A 16,661-nucleotide genomic window follows, 5' to 3' on the forward strand; every position below is an offset into this window, starting at 1 on the left:
TTCCTATGCTTTCTGGCTGATGTTTTGGTCACTTTGAATGCTGGCGGTGCTTTCACTCTAGTGGTAAGCATGAAACGGAGTCTACAACCCACACAAGTGGCTCAGGTAGTGCAGCTCATCCAGGATGGCACATCAATGCGAGCTGGGGCAAGAAGGTTTGCTGTGTCTGTCAGCGTAGTGTCCAGAGCATGGAGGAGCTACCAGGAGACAGGCCAGTACATCAGGAGACGTGGAGGAGGCCGTAGGAGGGCAACAACCCAGCAGCAGGACCGCTACCTCCGCATTTGTGCAAGGAGGAACAGGTGGAGCACTGCCAGAGCCCTGCAAAATGACCTCCAGCAGGCCACAAATGTGCATGTGTCTGCTCAAATGGTCAGAAACAGACTCCATGAGGGTGGTATGAGGGCCCGACGTCCACAGGTGGGGGTTGTGCTTACAGCCCAACACCGTGGAGGACGTTTGGCATTTGCCAGAGAACACCAAGATTGGCAAATTCGCCACTGGCGCCCTGTGCTCTTCACAGGTTCACACTGAGCACATGTGACAGACGTGACAGAGACTGGAGACACCGTAGAGAACGTTCTTCTGCCTGCAACATCCTCCAGCATGACCGGTTTGGCAGTGGGTCAGTCATGGTGTGGGGTGGCATTTCTTTGGGGGGCCGCACAGCCCTCCATGTGCTCGCCAGAGGTAGCCTGACTGCCATTAGGTACCGAGATGAGATCCTCAGACCTCCTGTTAGACCATATGCTGGTGCGGTTGGCCCTGGGTTCGTCATAATGCAAGACAATGCTAGACCTCACGTGGCTGGAGTGTGTCAGCAGTTCCTGCAAGAGGAAGGCATTGATGCTAAGGACTGGCCCGCCCGTTCCCCAGACCTGAATCCAATTGAGCACATCTGGGACATCATGTCTCGCTCCATCCACCAACGCCACATTGCACCACAGACTTTCCAGGAGCTGGCGGATGCTTTAGTCCACGTCTGGAAGGAGATCCCTCAGGAGACCATCCGCCACCTCATCAGGAGCATGCCCAGGCGTTGTAGGGAGGTCATACAGGCACGTGGAGGCCACACACACTACTGAGCCTAATTTTGACTTGTTTTAAGGACATTACATCAAAATTGGATCAGCCTGTAGTGTGGTTTTCCACTTTAATTTTCAGCGTGACTCCAAATCCAGTCCTCCATGGGTTGATCAATTTGATTTCCATTGATAATTTTTGTGTGATTTTGTTGTCAGCACATTCAACTATGTAAAGAAAAAAGTATTTAATAAGAATATTTCATTCATTCAGATCTAGGATGTGTTATTTTAGTGTTCCCTTTATTTTAGCATTCCCTATATCTTCTTCACTTTAATAGATTTAGTAAAGATTTTCATAACTCTGTTGCTTGAACTGCATTGTTGGTTAAGGGCTTGTAAGTAAGCATTTCACGGTAAGGTCTACTACACCTGTTATATTCGGCGCATGTGACAAATAACATTTGATTTGAAGCCGGAATCCTTCCAACCTGCTCAGAAAGGAACATCAATTACTGTAAATTATACTGTAGGAAGTGTTCATATTCATATGGTCATTTTTTTTAATCACTTAAACCACTGATGATTCATGTTCATCTTTAGCCGGCAGGTTTGGAATAGGGAACAACAGGAGGGAAATATTCCACATTGGTAACTACCCCATAGGTGTCTGTGTAGCCTGTTTTCTTCCCACTATACTCTGTCTTACTTGAAGCTCTTTTTTAAAAGGCCCTGACAGCAAAATGGATTAAATAGGGTTTGCAGACGGAATACATATCAAATCTGCGGCGTGCATTTGTGGCTCCATTCATTTGCAAGGCTTATGACTTGCGCTGAAGCTTTGGATCAATCACACCTTTCCCCTCTCTTCTCCTCTGCCTCATGGATGGAGGGAGGGAGGGAGAGAGCGAGAGGGGAAGAGAGAGAGAAAGAAAGAGAGAGGGTGGGAGAGGGAGAAGGAGAGAGAAATAGAGAGAGAGAGAGAGAGGGTGGGAGTGGGAGGGAGAGAGAGAGGCGGATGGAGAGAGAAAGCTCTTGATCACCTGCTTTGTCTGAAGTGAGTCACCTTGCAAATATATGAATAGCAAATGTTCTAGAATGTAATCTGGTGGCTGACTGCTACTCCCTCCTATTTGCATACCTGCCAGCCCCTGTTGTTACCTACCGCATCTCAAGCCCCAGACCCCAGAATACGCAATGACATGCATATATTTCTCTCGTCTCCTCTCCTCTCCCCTCAGCCCTTCTCCTCTCAGACAGACGTCAGGGGAGGGATGTGTTTTTTCGGGCAGGATGCATGACAGGAGAGCAGGTGGAACGAAGAGCAAATTACACATCTCTCACTGTCCTGCCAGAGGCCCCCTCTCCTGGCGCTTGCTCTCCTCTCCCGCTCTCCCGCTCCTCCTCTCCTTTCCTCTCCTCTTGCTGTCCGCTCTTCCTCCTCTTCTCTCCTTCCCTGCTCCCTGCTCCTCTCACGGACCCCCCTGGCACATTGATATTCAAATCTACACAGCATTCCATCCTGAGCCACCACACAAAGGGCTCTTCTGGCTGCTGCATACCTACGGAGGGGCAGGCAGGGTTAAATAATCCTCCTCTCTCTGATTCCTACCCTTCACAAAGCTCCCTACAGAGGTGGTACAGGGGAGGGACAGGGGAGGGCTCAGTCTGATCTGACAAGGAAAGCGTATCCTTTGAACTGGAATAAGTCCTCTGGTAATCTGGCATGTTGTTTTGCTGTCTGTCACCACCAGATTTGAAGAACAACAAGTCTTTTTTTTTTTTACCATTATTGCGTTTATTGGTTTTTAATCATATACTCTCCCCAAGGTAAAAGAACTTTGTGGTGACAGAGTGTCACTGGAATGTTCTGGGATGTTCTGGAATGTTCTGTAGTTTTGGAACATACTGTCTTCACTGTCCTTTTCTATTGAGCTTCCCTTCTTGGCCAGGTCTACCTTGAGGAAGAGGTAAACCTCCTGGTTTAATACGTGTTAAATACAACAAAAACACACAGTAAAATAAAGTTATTACTGTCATATTATTCATGGTCTGATCGTCTGGTAATGATTAGACCACATTCAAATACGTTATAATGGTGTTTTACATGTTTCCTAAGGGCACTGCAACCCCATCAGAATCTTGTTAAAGCCTGTTATATTGCTCCTGCTAATGAGTGTAGGTTAATGAATGATTAATCCAAAGAAACAAGAGAGTTGAGAGACCATACAACAACAACAAACACAACTATGAAATTAGAACAAAACACACCAACCCCACTCACCTCTTGACTGTGAAACATGCTTGGTGGTGGTGCGAGGGGAGGGGGGGTAAGAAAGAGAGCGAGAGAGAGAGAGAGAGAGAGAGAGAGAGAGAGAGAGAGAGAGAGAGAGAGAGAGAGAGAGAGAGAGAGAAAAGTTCACATCGTTACAACACTGTACATAGCCAATAATATAACATTTGAAATGTCTATATGCTTTGAAAACTTTTGTGAGTGTAATGGTTACTGTTTATTTCCCTTGTTTATTTCCATTTTGTTTATTGTCTATTCCATTTGCTTTGGCAATGTAAACGCATGTTTCCCATGCCAATAAAGCCCTGTGAAAATAATTGAATTGAGAGTGAAAGACAGCGAGAAAAGACAGAGAAAGACAGAGAAAGACAGAGAAAGACAGAGAAGAAGAAGAAGAATGAGAGAGGAGAATGGCCATGTTGTTGTTGACAGGGTCCCCCTGGAGCAGACCAATGGAGCAAATGTCTCACTCACACCGTCTATCACACGAGGCCACGAGCTATCATTATTTTTGTCTTCCTTCTCTGAAGAATTTGCCCTGGTCCTGGAATCTGCTGCCAGGGAGGAGCTAGCTGTGTTTAATGTGCTCTCTCTCAGCCATGGTTCTGCATCTCAAATTGCACCCTATTCATGGGCCTTGGTAAAAGATAGTTCAGTATATAGGCCATGGGTCCTGGTCAAAAGTAGCGCACTATATAGGGAATAGGGTGCCATTTGGGATGCACCCATGGTCCTCTCGGCAGAAGCCTCTTACAAACCCATTTAAGCAGGGTCTATGGATTTCATGGCTCCCAAGGCACTTTCTCCTATTTCAATAAGGTAAAGTCCAAGGCCTTTTCCATCCGTCAAAAGAGCAGGGGAAGCAGTGGATGCAGCTGTTTTTAATCCTCAGAGCGCATGGCGCAGGTGGTGTCCACTGTACTATATGGTCGGTTGGTTGTTCACTGATTGGTGGTCTTTGCTCATCTTCTCTCATCCTCTCATCTTTCTCCCTGAAGGATCACATTTATCCTACCACACAGATCTAAGACCAGTGTCACGACTTCCTCTGAAGTCGGCTCCTCTCCTTGTTTGGGCGGCGTTCGCAGGTCGACGTCACTGGCTTTCTAGTCATCGCCGCTCCATTTTTCATGTATCCATTTGTTTTGTCTTGTTCCCTGTACACCTGGTTTTCATTCCCCAATCAATCTACATGTATTCATTCCGCTGTTCCCCATCATGTCTTTGTGTGAGATTGTTTGTGTTCGTGTGTATTGTTGACGCACCAGACTGGCTTGTTTTTTCCGTGTTATTTTCACAAAGATGTTTACTGTTAAACATAATTTTTGCGGTTTTGCACTTTTGCCTAAATAAAGTGTGCGCCTGTTCACAAATCTCTGCTCTCTTGCACCTGACTTCACTACCAGTATGCACACATATGACAACCAGGCTAGTTCATCCTACTGCACAGATCTGGGACCAGGCTAGTTTATCCTACTGCACAGATCTGGGACCAGGCTAGTTTATCTTCTCATGGGCAGGTGGGACGGTAGCGTCCCACCTGGCCAACATCCAGTGAAATTGCAGAGAGACAAATTCAGACTACAGACTTAATATTTAACTTTCATAAAATCGTAAGTGTAATACATCAAAATAAAGCTTAACTTCTTGTTAATCCAGCCGCTGTGTAAGATTTAAAAAAAGCTTTACGGCAAAAGCACACCATGCGAGGACAGCGCCTCGCATACAAAAGCATGAAAAACATAGTTCAACCAGGCAGGTGCGCCATGAAAGTCAGAAATAAGGATATAATAAATGCCTTACCTTTGATGATCTACTTCTGTTGGCACTCTAAAAGGTCCCAGGTACATCACAAATGGTCCTTTTGTTCGATAATGTCCTTCTTTATACCCATAAAAACTCAGTTTAGCTGGTGCGCTTCAGTCAATAATTCACCCAGTTTCCCTCCATCAACATGAATCCCAAACGTTACTTATAAACTTTTCCAAACAAGTCAAACAAAGTTTGTAATCAAACCCTAGGTACCCAAATACATAAATAAACGATACAATTTAAGACGGAGAATCTTTATTGTCTTTACCGGAGAAAAATACCAAAGAACTCGCTCTCTTCCATGCGCTTGGAAACACTACAGCCAAAATGGGAGCCACCTAGAAAAACTAAAATTTCTGGTTAATTTTTCCAAAACCCCGTATGAAACTCTTCCTAAAGACTGTTGACATCTAGTGGAAGCCCTAGGAACTGCACTCTGGGAGTATCTCCTTATAATAAAAGTGACAGCCATTGAAAACAGTGGTAGGCTGAACTTTTTTTTAGATGGTTTGTCCTCAGCGTTTCGCCTGCCTTATCAGTTCTGTTATACTCACAGACATAATTTTTACAGTTTAGAAACTTTAGAGTATTTTCTATCCGAATCTACCAATTATATTCATATCCTAGCTTCTGGGCCTGAGTAACAGGCAGTTTACTTTGGGCACGCTTTTCATCCGGACGTGAAAATACTGCCCCTACCCAAGAGAGGTTATCCTATCACACAAGATGGACCTGGAGATGGGACTCCGGAACCATCTCCTGGGCTTGCAGTGTCGATGTGGGAGGGATGCAGCATGGTGCAATGCATAATATCAAACCATACTATTCCAAATTGCCTAACATTTCTACATTCTCTGAGATCATCTAGACAGTTGCTAAATTTGTTTTCATTTTGGCTGGAGACAGAGTATGAGGAGATCATTTTGTTCTTTGGAATCATTCACATTCATCACATCACTCTAGAATCATTCATTTCTCCCCATCGACTGGCAGTATTGACCCAGTCACTGGTGGGAGAATAATGATCTACACTGTCTAACTGTGAAATATGTGTGTCATTGATATGTCATCTCTGTACCTCAAACCCATAGACCATTGACATATCCATAAAAACATTAATTATACAGTATAGTGAAATGATTCAAATGCAACATACGTGACATCTTCTGGTCATCATTAGGTAACATTATGTGAAATTTGTATTTACAATACTAAGTCTAACATAATCAAATGGGTAAAATATTGATTTCGATATGTAGATTATAATATTGTCCTGGTACTGTAGGCTACATTTGCCATTGTCCTATAACCCAGACTAGGATCATAGATATTTTGAGGGCAAGAGAAGAGATATCTATTCTAATCCCATAAATCTCTAAGAGCACAAGTCTTTAAGAGCACCAGTGCGTCAATCTAATTAGGGACAGTTTCAAAATTTACTAGGGTAGGGAGGCTGGTCCAAAATAGGGGAGGATTGTCTAACTGAACTTTTGGGAAGGGTTGTGTGATTTTTTTATTGGGCACAGGGGAGGGTAGTGCATATGTGACTTGTTTCAGAAAACTAGACATATGTTGCTCAATATTTCACAGGAGAGCCATTTGAACACAATGCCATTTGAACAAATGCCTTCTAGAACATGTGAACTGTCTGTAAATACAAATAAAATTGTTACACGAGCCTAGTTGGTTTAGCCACGGAAAAGACAAAAACCTTCCGCTAGCCATGATTGGCTGAGATAATGGGATTCATGCCACAATGACTACCACCCTGTAGCACTCACATCTGTAATCATGAAGTGCTTTGAGAGGCTGGTTATGGCACAGATTCACTCCACCATCCCAGACACCCTAGACCCACTCCAATTTGCATACCGCCCCAACACATCTATAGACACAACATCAATTGCACTCCACACTGCCCTCACCCACCTAGATTAGAGGAATACCTATGTGAGAATGCTGTTCATTGACTAGAGATCAGTGTTCAGCACCATTACCCCTCCAAGCTCGTAATCGAACTTAGATTCCTGGGATCCACATCGAAGTAGCTGCAGTGGAGCGGGTAAAGAGCTTCAGTTTCCTCTGTGTCCAAATCACTAAGGACTTCAAATGGTCCACACACACATGCACAGCTGTGAAGAAGGCACGATAGTAGCGTTCTCCCCCTTTTATTTGTCCACTGTCTCTATGCGCACTCACAGGGCCCTAGACACTCACAGGGCCCTAGACACTCACAGGGCCCTAGACACTCACAGGGCCCTACACACTCACAGGACCCTACACACTCACAGGGCCCTACACACTCACTCACACTGACACTCCAGCACACACACACAAACACTCACTCCATCATTTTCACATACACACAATATGAACATACATTTATACTGACTCTACAAGCAAGCTGCTGCTACTCTGTTCGTCATTCATCCCGATGCCTAGTCACCTTACCCCTATGCATATCTACATATATCATTCCGGTATTCCTGCATATTGTAAATATGGTACTGGAACTGACTGACCCTGTATATAGCTTACTTACTTTACCTTATGTTATTTTTAGTATTACACTGTTACAAGCATTTCGCTACACCCACAATAACATCTGCTAAATATGTGTATGTGACCAATAAAATTAGATTAGATTAGATTTATTGATAACTGCATTGTTGGGTTGTAAGAAGAGCTTGCAAGAAAGGCATTTCTTGGAGGGTTCGGGTTCACGTTTTTTGGCCTGGTGGTAGATTTGTCAACGAGCCCTTGAGCAGGGCATTGACCCTGGATGCTTCTGTGTGTCGCTCTGAATGGGAATCTGTTGGATGACTGGTATGATGTAGTTGTTGAGCGGCTTCACTGCAACTATATTGTATGTTTCAGATATTCAATAAAGAAATAAAGAAAGAAAAGAAAAAATAATGGCATTTCACTTAATTTGTGCGCGTGACATTCAAACTTAAAACTTGAAACATATCACCATGAATCCACCATAATTGAGAATTTCAATAAGCATTTTTCTACGGCTGGCCATGCTTTCCACCTGGCTACTCCTACCCCGGTCAACAGCACTGCACCCCCAACAGCAACTCGCCCAAGCCTTCCCCATTTCTCCTTCTCCCAAATCCATTCAGCTGATGTTCTGAAAGAGCTGAAAAATCTGGACCCCTACAAATCAGCCGGGCTAGACTATATGGACCCTTTCTTTCTAAAATTATCTGCCGAAATTGTTGCCACCCCTATTACTAGCCTGTTCAACCTCTCTTTCGTGTCGTCTGAGATTCCCAAAGATTGGAAAGCAGCTGCGGTCATCCCCCTCTTCAAAGGGGGGGGGACACTCTTGACCCAAACTGCTACAGACCTATATCTATTCTACCATGCCTTTATAAGGTCTTCGAAAGCCAAGTCAACAAACAGATTACCGACCATTTCGAATCTCACCATACCTTCTCTGCTATGCAATCTGGTTTCAGAGCTGGTCATGGGTGCACCTCAGCCACGCCCAAGGTCCTAAACGATATCTTAACCGCCATCGATAAGAAACATTACTGTGCAGCCGTATTCATTGATCTAGCCAAGGCTTTCGACTCTGTCAACCACCACATCCTCATCGGAAGACTCGACAGCCTTGGTTTCTCAAATGATTGAATGATTGCCTCGCCTGGTTCACCAACTACTTCTCTGATAGAGTTCAGTGTGTCAAATCGGAGGGTCTGCTGTCCGGACCATGGGCAGTCTCTATGGGGGTGCCACAGGGTTTAATTCTTGGACCGACTCTCTTCTCTGTATACATCAATGAGCTCTTGCTGCTGGTGAGTCCCTGATCCACCTCTACGCAGACGACACCATTCTGTATACTTCCGGCCCTTCTTTGGACACTGTGTTAACAACCCTCCAGGCAAGCTTCAATGCCATACAACTCTCCTTCCGTGGCCTCCAATTGCTCTTAAATACAAGTAAAACTAAATGCATGCTCTTCAACCGATCGCTACCTGCACCTACCCGCCTGTCCAACATCACTACTCTGGACGGCTCTGACTTAGAATACGTGGACAACTACAAATACTTAGATGTCTGGTTAGACTGTAAACTCTCCTTCCAGACCCATATCAAACATCTCCAATCCAAAGTTAAATCTAGAATTGGCTTCCTATTTCGCAACAAAGCATCCTTCACTCATTCTGCCAAACATACCCTTGTAAAACTGACCATCCTACCAATCCTCGACTTTGGCGATGTCATTTACAAAATAGCCTCCAATACCCTACTCAACAAATTGGATGCAGTCTATCACAGTGCAATCCGTTTTGTCACCAAAGCCCCATATACTACCCACCATTGCGACCTGTACGCTCTCGTTGGCTGGCCCTCGCTTCATACTCGTCGCCAAACCCACTGGCTCCATGTCATCTACAAGACCCTGCTAGGTAAAGTCCCCCTTATCTCAGCTCGCTGGTCACCATAGCATCTCCCACCTGTAGCACACGCTCCAGCAGGTATATCTCTCTAGTCACCCCCAAAACCAATTCTTTCTTTGACCGCCTCTCCTTCCAGTTCTCTGCTGCCAATGACTGGAACGAACTACAAAAATCTCTGAAACTGGAAACACTTATCTCCCTCACTAGCTTTAAGCACCAACTGTCAGAGCATCTTACAGATTACTGCACCTGTACATAGCCCACCTATAATTTAGCCCAAACAACTACCTCTTTCCCAACTGTATTTAATTAATTAATTTATTTTGCTCCTTTGCACCCCATTATTTTTATTTCTACTTTGCACATTCTTCCATTGCAAAACTACCATTCCAGTGTTTTACTTGCTATATTGTATTTACTTTGCCACCATGGCCTTTTTTTCCTTTACCTCCCTTCTCACCTAATTTGCACACATTGTATATAGACTTGTTTATACTGTATTATTGACTGTATGTTTGTTTTACTCCATGTGTAACTCTGTGTCATAAAATAAAAATAAACATATAAAATAATTCAAATCTGTACCAATTTTCAATATAACAAGAACATATAGGAACATCTGATAGACAGCGGAGAGGCTGGTGGGTCATTGGGCATGAAAGAACAGTCAAGACATGAGACACGCAGCTCAAAAGGTGGGTCATTGCGCATGAAAGAACAGTCAAGACATAAGACACGCAGCTCAAAAGGTGGGTCATTGCGCATGAAAGAACAGTCAAGACATGAGACACGCAGCTCAAAAGGTGGGTCATTGCGCATGAAAGAACAGTCAAGACATGAGACACGCAGCTCAAAAGGTGGGTCATTGCGCATGAAAGAACCGTCAAGACATGAGACACGCAGCTCAAAAGGTGGGTCATTGCGCATGAAAGAACAGTCAAGACATGAGACACGCAGCTCAAAAGGTGGGTCATTGCGCATGAAAGAACCGCAAGACATGAGACACGCAACTCAAAAGGTGGGTCATTGCACATGAAAGAACAGTCAAGACATGAGACACGCAGCTCAAAAGGTGGGTCATTGCGCATGAAAGAACAGTCAAGACATGAGACACGAGCTCACATTGCATGAAAGAACAGTCAAGACATGAGACACGCAGCTCAAAAGGTGGGTCATTGCGCATGAAAGAAAGAATGAGACACGTCAAGACATGAAAGAACAGTCAAGACATGAGACACGCAGCTCAAAAGGTGGGTCATTGCGCATGAAAGAACAGTCAAGACATGAGACACGCAGCTCAAAAGGTGGGTCATTGCGCATGAAAGAACAGTCAAGACATGAGACACGCAGCTCAAAAGGTGGGTCATTGCGCATGAAAGAACAGTCAAGACATGAGACACGCAGCTCAAAAGGTGGGTCATTGCGCATGAAAGAACAGTCAAGACATGAGACACGCAGCTCAAAAGGTGGGTCATTGCGCATGAAAGAACAGTCAAGACATGAGACACGCAGCTCAAAAGGTGGGTCATTGCGCATGAAAGAACAGTCAAGACATGAGACACGCAGCTCAAAAAGGTGGGTCATTGCGCATGAAAGAACAGTCAAGACATGAGACACGCAGCTCAAAAGGTGGGTCATTGCGCATGAAAGAACAGTCAAGACATGAGACACGCAGCTCAAAAGGTGGGTCATTGCGCATGAAAGAACAGTCAAGACATGAGACACGCAGCTCAAAAGGTGGGTCATTGCGCATGAAAGAACAGTCAAGACATGAGACACGCAGCTCAAAAGGTGGGTCATTGCGCAAAAGAACAGTCAAGACATGAGACACGCAGCTCAAAAGGTGGGTCATTGCGCATGAAAGAACAGTCAAGACATGAGACACGCAGCTCAAAAGGTGGGTCATTGCGCATGAAAGAACAGTCAAGACATGAGACACGCAGCTCAAAAGGTGGGTCATTGCGCATGAAAGAACAGTCAAGACATGAGACACGCAGCTCAAAAGGTGGGTCATTGCGCATGAAAGAACCTTCAAGACATGAGACACGCAGCTCAAAAGGTGGGTCATTGCGCATGAAAGAACAGTCAAGACATGAGACACGCAGCTCAAAAGGTGGGTCATTGATGAAAGAACAGTCAAGACATGAGACACGCAGCTCAAAAGGTGGGTCATTGCGCATGAAAGAACAGTCAAGACATGAGACACGCAGCTCAAAAAGTGGGTCATTGCAAAGAACAGTCAAGACATGAGACACGCAGCTCAAAAGGTGGGTCATTGCGCATGAAAGAACAGTCAAGACATGAGACACGCAGCAAAAGGTGGGTCATTGCAGAAAGAACTCAAACATGGTGGGTCATTGCGCATGAAAGAACAGTCAAGACATGAGACACGCAGCTCAAAAGGTGGGTCATTGCGCATGAAAGAACCTTCAAGACATGACTCAAAAGTGGGTCATTGCGCATGAAAGAACAGTCAAGACATGAGACACGCAGCTCAAAAGGTGGGTCATTGCGCATGAAAGAACCTTCAAGACATGACTCAAAAGTGGGTCATTGCGCATGAAAGAACCTTCAAGACATGACTCAAAAGTGGGTCATTGCTCATGAAAGAACAGTCAAGACATGAGACACTCAGCTCAAAAGGTGGGTCATTGCGCATGAAAGAACAGTCAAGACATGATTGACAGTCAAGACATGAGACACGCAGCTCAAAAGGTGGGTCATTGCGCATGAAAGAACAGTGGAGACACGCAGCTCATTGCGCATGAAAGAACAGTCAAGACATGAGACACGCAGCTCAAAAGGTGGGTCATTGCGCATGAAAGAACAGTCAAGACATGAGACACGCAGCTCAAAAGGTGGGTCATTGCGCATGAAAGAACAGTCAAGACATGAGACACGCAGCTCAAAAGGTGGGTCATTGCGCATGAAAGAACAGTCAAGACATGAGACACGCAGCTCAAGACATGAAAGAACAGTCAAGACATGAGACACGCAGCTCAAAAGGTGGGTCATTGCGCATGAAAGAACCGTCAAGACATGAGACACGCAGCTCAAAAGGTGGGTCATTGCGCATGAAAGAACCTTCAAGACATGAGACACGCAGCTCAAAAGGTGGGTCATTGCGCATGAAAGAACAGTCAAGACATGAGACACGCAGCTCAAAAGGTGGGTCATTGCGCATGAAAGAACCTTCAAGACATGACTCAAAAGTGGGTCATTGCGCATGAAAGAACAGTCAAGACATGAGACACGCAGCTCAAAAGGTGGGTCATTGCGCATGAAAGAACAGTCAAGACATGAGACACGCAGCTCAAAAGGTGGGTCATTGCGCATGAAAGAACAGTCAAGACATGAGACACGCAGCTCAAAAGGTGGGTCATTGCGCAGAAAGAACATCAAGACATGAGACACGCAGCTCAAAAGGTGGGTCATTGCGCATGAAAGAACAGTCAAGACATGAGACACGCAGCTCAAAAAGGTGGGTCATTGCATGAAAGAACCGAAGACATGAGACACGCAGCTCAAAAGGTGGGTCATTGCGCATGAAAGAACAGTCAAGACATGAGACACGCAGCTCAAAAGGTGGGTCATTGCGCATGAAAGAACAGTCAAGACATGAGACACGCAGCTCAAAAGGTGGGTCATTGCGCATGAAAGAACAGTCAAGACATGAGACACGCAGCTCAAAAGGTGGGTCATTGCGCATGAAAGAACAGTCAAGACATGAGACACGCAGCTCAAAAGGTGGGTCATTGCGCATGAAAGAACAGTCAAGACATGAGACACGCAGCTCAAAAGGTGGGTCATTGCGCATGAAAGAACAGTCAAGACATGAGACACGCAGCTCAAAAGGTGGGTCATTGCGCATGAAAGAACAGTCAAGACATGAGACACGCAGCTCAAAAGGTGGGTCATTGCGCATGAAAGAACAGTCAAGACATGAGACACGCAGCTCAAAAGGTGGGTCATTGCGCATGAAAGAACAGTCAAGACATGAGACACGCAGCTCAAAAGGTGGGTCATTGATGAAAGAACCGTCAAGACATGAGACACGCAGCTCAAAAGGTGGGTCATTGCGCATGAAAGAACAGTCAAGACATGAGACACGCAGCTCAAAAGGTGGGTCATTGCATGAAAGAACAGTCAAGACATGAGACACGCTCAAAAGGTGGGTCATTGCGCATGAAAGAACAGTCAAGACATGAGACACGCAGCTCAAAAGGTGGGTCATTGCGCATGAAAGAACAGTCAAGACATGAGACACGCAGCTCAAAAGGTGGGTCATTGCGCATGAAAGAACAGTCAAGACATGAGACACGCAGCTCAAAAGGTGGGTCATTGCGCATGAAAGAACAGTCAAGACATGAGACACGCAGCTCAAAAGGTGGGTCATTGCGCATGAAAGAACAGTCAAGACATGAGACACGCAGCTCAAAAGGTGGGTCATTGCGCATGAAAGAACAGTCAAGACATGAGACACGCAGCTCAAAAGGTGGGTCATTGCGCATGAAAGAACAGTCAAGACATGAGACACGCAGCTCAAAAAGGTGGGTCATTGCGCATGAAAGAACAGTCAAGACATGAGACACGCAGCTCAAAATTGCGCATGAAAGAACAGTCAAGACATGAGACACGCAGCTCAAAAGGTGGGTCATTGCGCATGAAAGAACAGTCAATGAGACACGCAGCTCAAAAGGTGGGTCATTGCGCATGAAAGAACAGTCAAGACATGAGACACGCAGCTCAAAAGGTGGGTCATTGCGCATGAAAGAACAGTCAAGACATGAGACACGCAGCTCAAAAGGTGGGTCATTGCGCATGAAAGAACAGTCAAGACATGAGACACGCAGCTCAAAAGGTGGGTCATTGCGCATGAAAGAACAGTCAAGACATGAGACACGCAGCTCAAAAGGTGGGTCATTGCGCATGAAAGAACAGTCAAGACATGAGACACGCAGCTCAAAAGGTGGGTCATTGCGCATGAAAGAACAGTCAAGACATGAGACACGCAGCTCAAAAGGTGGGTCATTGCGCATGAAAGAACAGTCAAGACATGAGACACGCAGCTCAAAAGGTGGGTCATTGCGCATGAAAGAACAGTCAAGACATGAGACACGCAGCTCAAAAGGTGGGTCATTGCGCATGAAAGAACAGTCAAGACATGAGACACGCAGCTCAAAAGGTGGGTCATTGCGCATGAAAGAACCTTCAAGACATGAGACACGCAGCTCAAAAGGTGGGTCATTGCGCATGAAAGAACAGTCAAGACATGAGACACGCAGCTCAAAAGGTGGGTCATTGCGCATGAAAGAACCTTCAAGACATGACTCAAAAGTGGGTCATTGCGCATGAAAGAACAGTCAAGACATGAGACACGCAGCTCAAAAAAACTCTCCTATTGACCTCGTTTAGGTCATACACATTATATTTAAAGTATAACTGATTGCCCTCTCCAAATTTCTGAAAATAGTTGAACATTATATAAAATAGGGATTCATTTCATTTATATGAATCGATTATTTTCAATTCAATCTTTTCAAATACCATTGTAGTAGTTGGGGTTTGGTAAAATTGCAGTGAATCAAATCATGGGAATCAAAATAATAATTTGTGAATAGCAAACAGTAAAAGGAAATCATATAGCTATAGTCTTCCTTTCGACTTGTGTCACTGTAAATCACATTTTGTAGATACTTTAATTTGATTTGGACACTTCTAAAGGTAACATATACAGTGCTTTCAGAAGGTATTCATACCCCTTGACTTATTCCACATTTTGTTGTGTTATAGCTTGAATTTAAAATTGAATGTTTCTCGCCCATGTACACACAGTACCCCATAATGACAAAGCGTAAATATGGTTGTAGAAATGTTTGCTCATTTATTGAAAAGGAAATACACAAATATCACATTTATTCACACTCCTGAGTAAATCAAACATGTTAGAACAATCTTTGGCAGCGATTACAGCTGTGAGTCTTTCTGAGTAAGTCTCTAAGAGCTTTGCACACCTGGATTGTACAATATTGCACGACTCTATCAAGTTGGTTGTTGATTATTGCTAGACAGCAATTTTCAGGTCTTGCAATAGATCTTGTGAATTTGTCTCTCAGTGTCTGTTGAAAAGTAGAATGAACCAGGTTTTCCTGAAGGATTTGGCCTGTGCTTAGCTCTATTCCATGTATTATTATTATTGTTTAAAAATGCACCTTTCAGCAGGACAAAAAACACAAGGCTAACTGTATACTGGAGCTGCTTAGCAAGATGACGTTGAATGTTCCTGAGTGGCCTAGTTACAGTTTTGGCTTAAATCGTCTTGAAAATCTATGGCAAGACTTGAAAATGGATTGTCTAGCAAAGATCAACAACCAACTGCCATTACAATGAGCCCATCCTCCTATAGCTCCTCCCACCAGCCTCCTCTGGGTGTAAGTGCTATGCAAATATGGAATGCATTCTGCGTGTCATCAGAAAAGGCAGGATCTGTGAAAGTGGATAGAGAGAGGGATCTTTTTTTAGCAGGTGCTACACAGTGTCTAACACCGATGACGATGAGCTGATTCCAGGGAACTGTACATGTCTCTGCATGTGTTACTCAAATCTGTTTGGAAGGTGTTGGTGACGTGTAATCCCAGCGTGCAAAGATAGTTGAAAGGACCTCTTCTGGTTGCTATGAGGTTGTACTGACATTATCTCAACCACCTTTCACACTAGGTTATGGGCGAGATGACCACTGGTGCTCCTGCAACACCCTGGTTGATGTGGGGATTAGAGGGGGCTGGTGGAAGACGCTATAGTACAGGGGTGGGCAATTCCAGTCCTCCAGGGCCTGATTTGGTGTCACAGTTTTGCACCAGCCCCAACTAACACACCTGACTCCAATAATCACCTAATCATGATCGGGTCCCCGAGGACTGGAGTTGCCCACCCCTGCTATAGGAGGTCGGGCTCATTGTAATGGCTGGAAGGGAATGAATGAAGCCGGAGTCAAACGTGGTTTCCATATGTTTGATGTGTTTGGTACGTTCCAATCATTCCTTTCCAGCAATTACAATGAGCCCATTCCTCCCACCAGCCTCCTCTGCTGGGGATTTCATGGCCTGATGAAAATAAGACCTG

The sequence above is a fragment of the Oncorhynchus keta genome, chromosome 12 (assembly GCF_023373465.1).
Source record: "Oncorhynchus keta strain PuntledgeMale-10-30-2019 chromosome 12, Oket_V2, whole genome shotgun sequence".
Taxonomy (NCBI): Eukaryota; Metazoa; Chordata; class Actinopteri; order Salmoniformes; family Salmonidae; genus Oncorhynchus; species Oncorhynchus keta.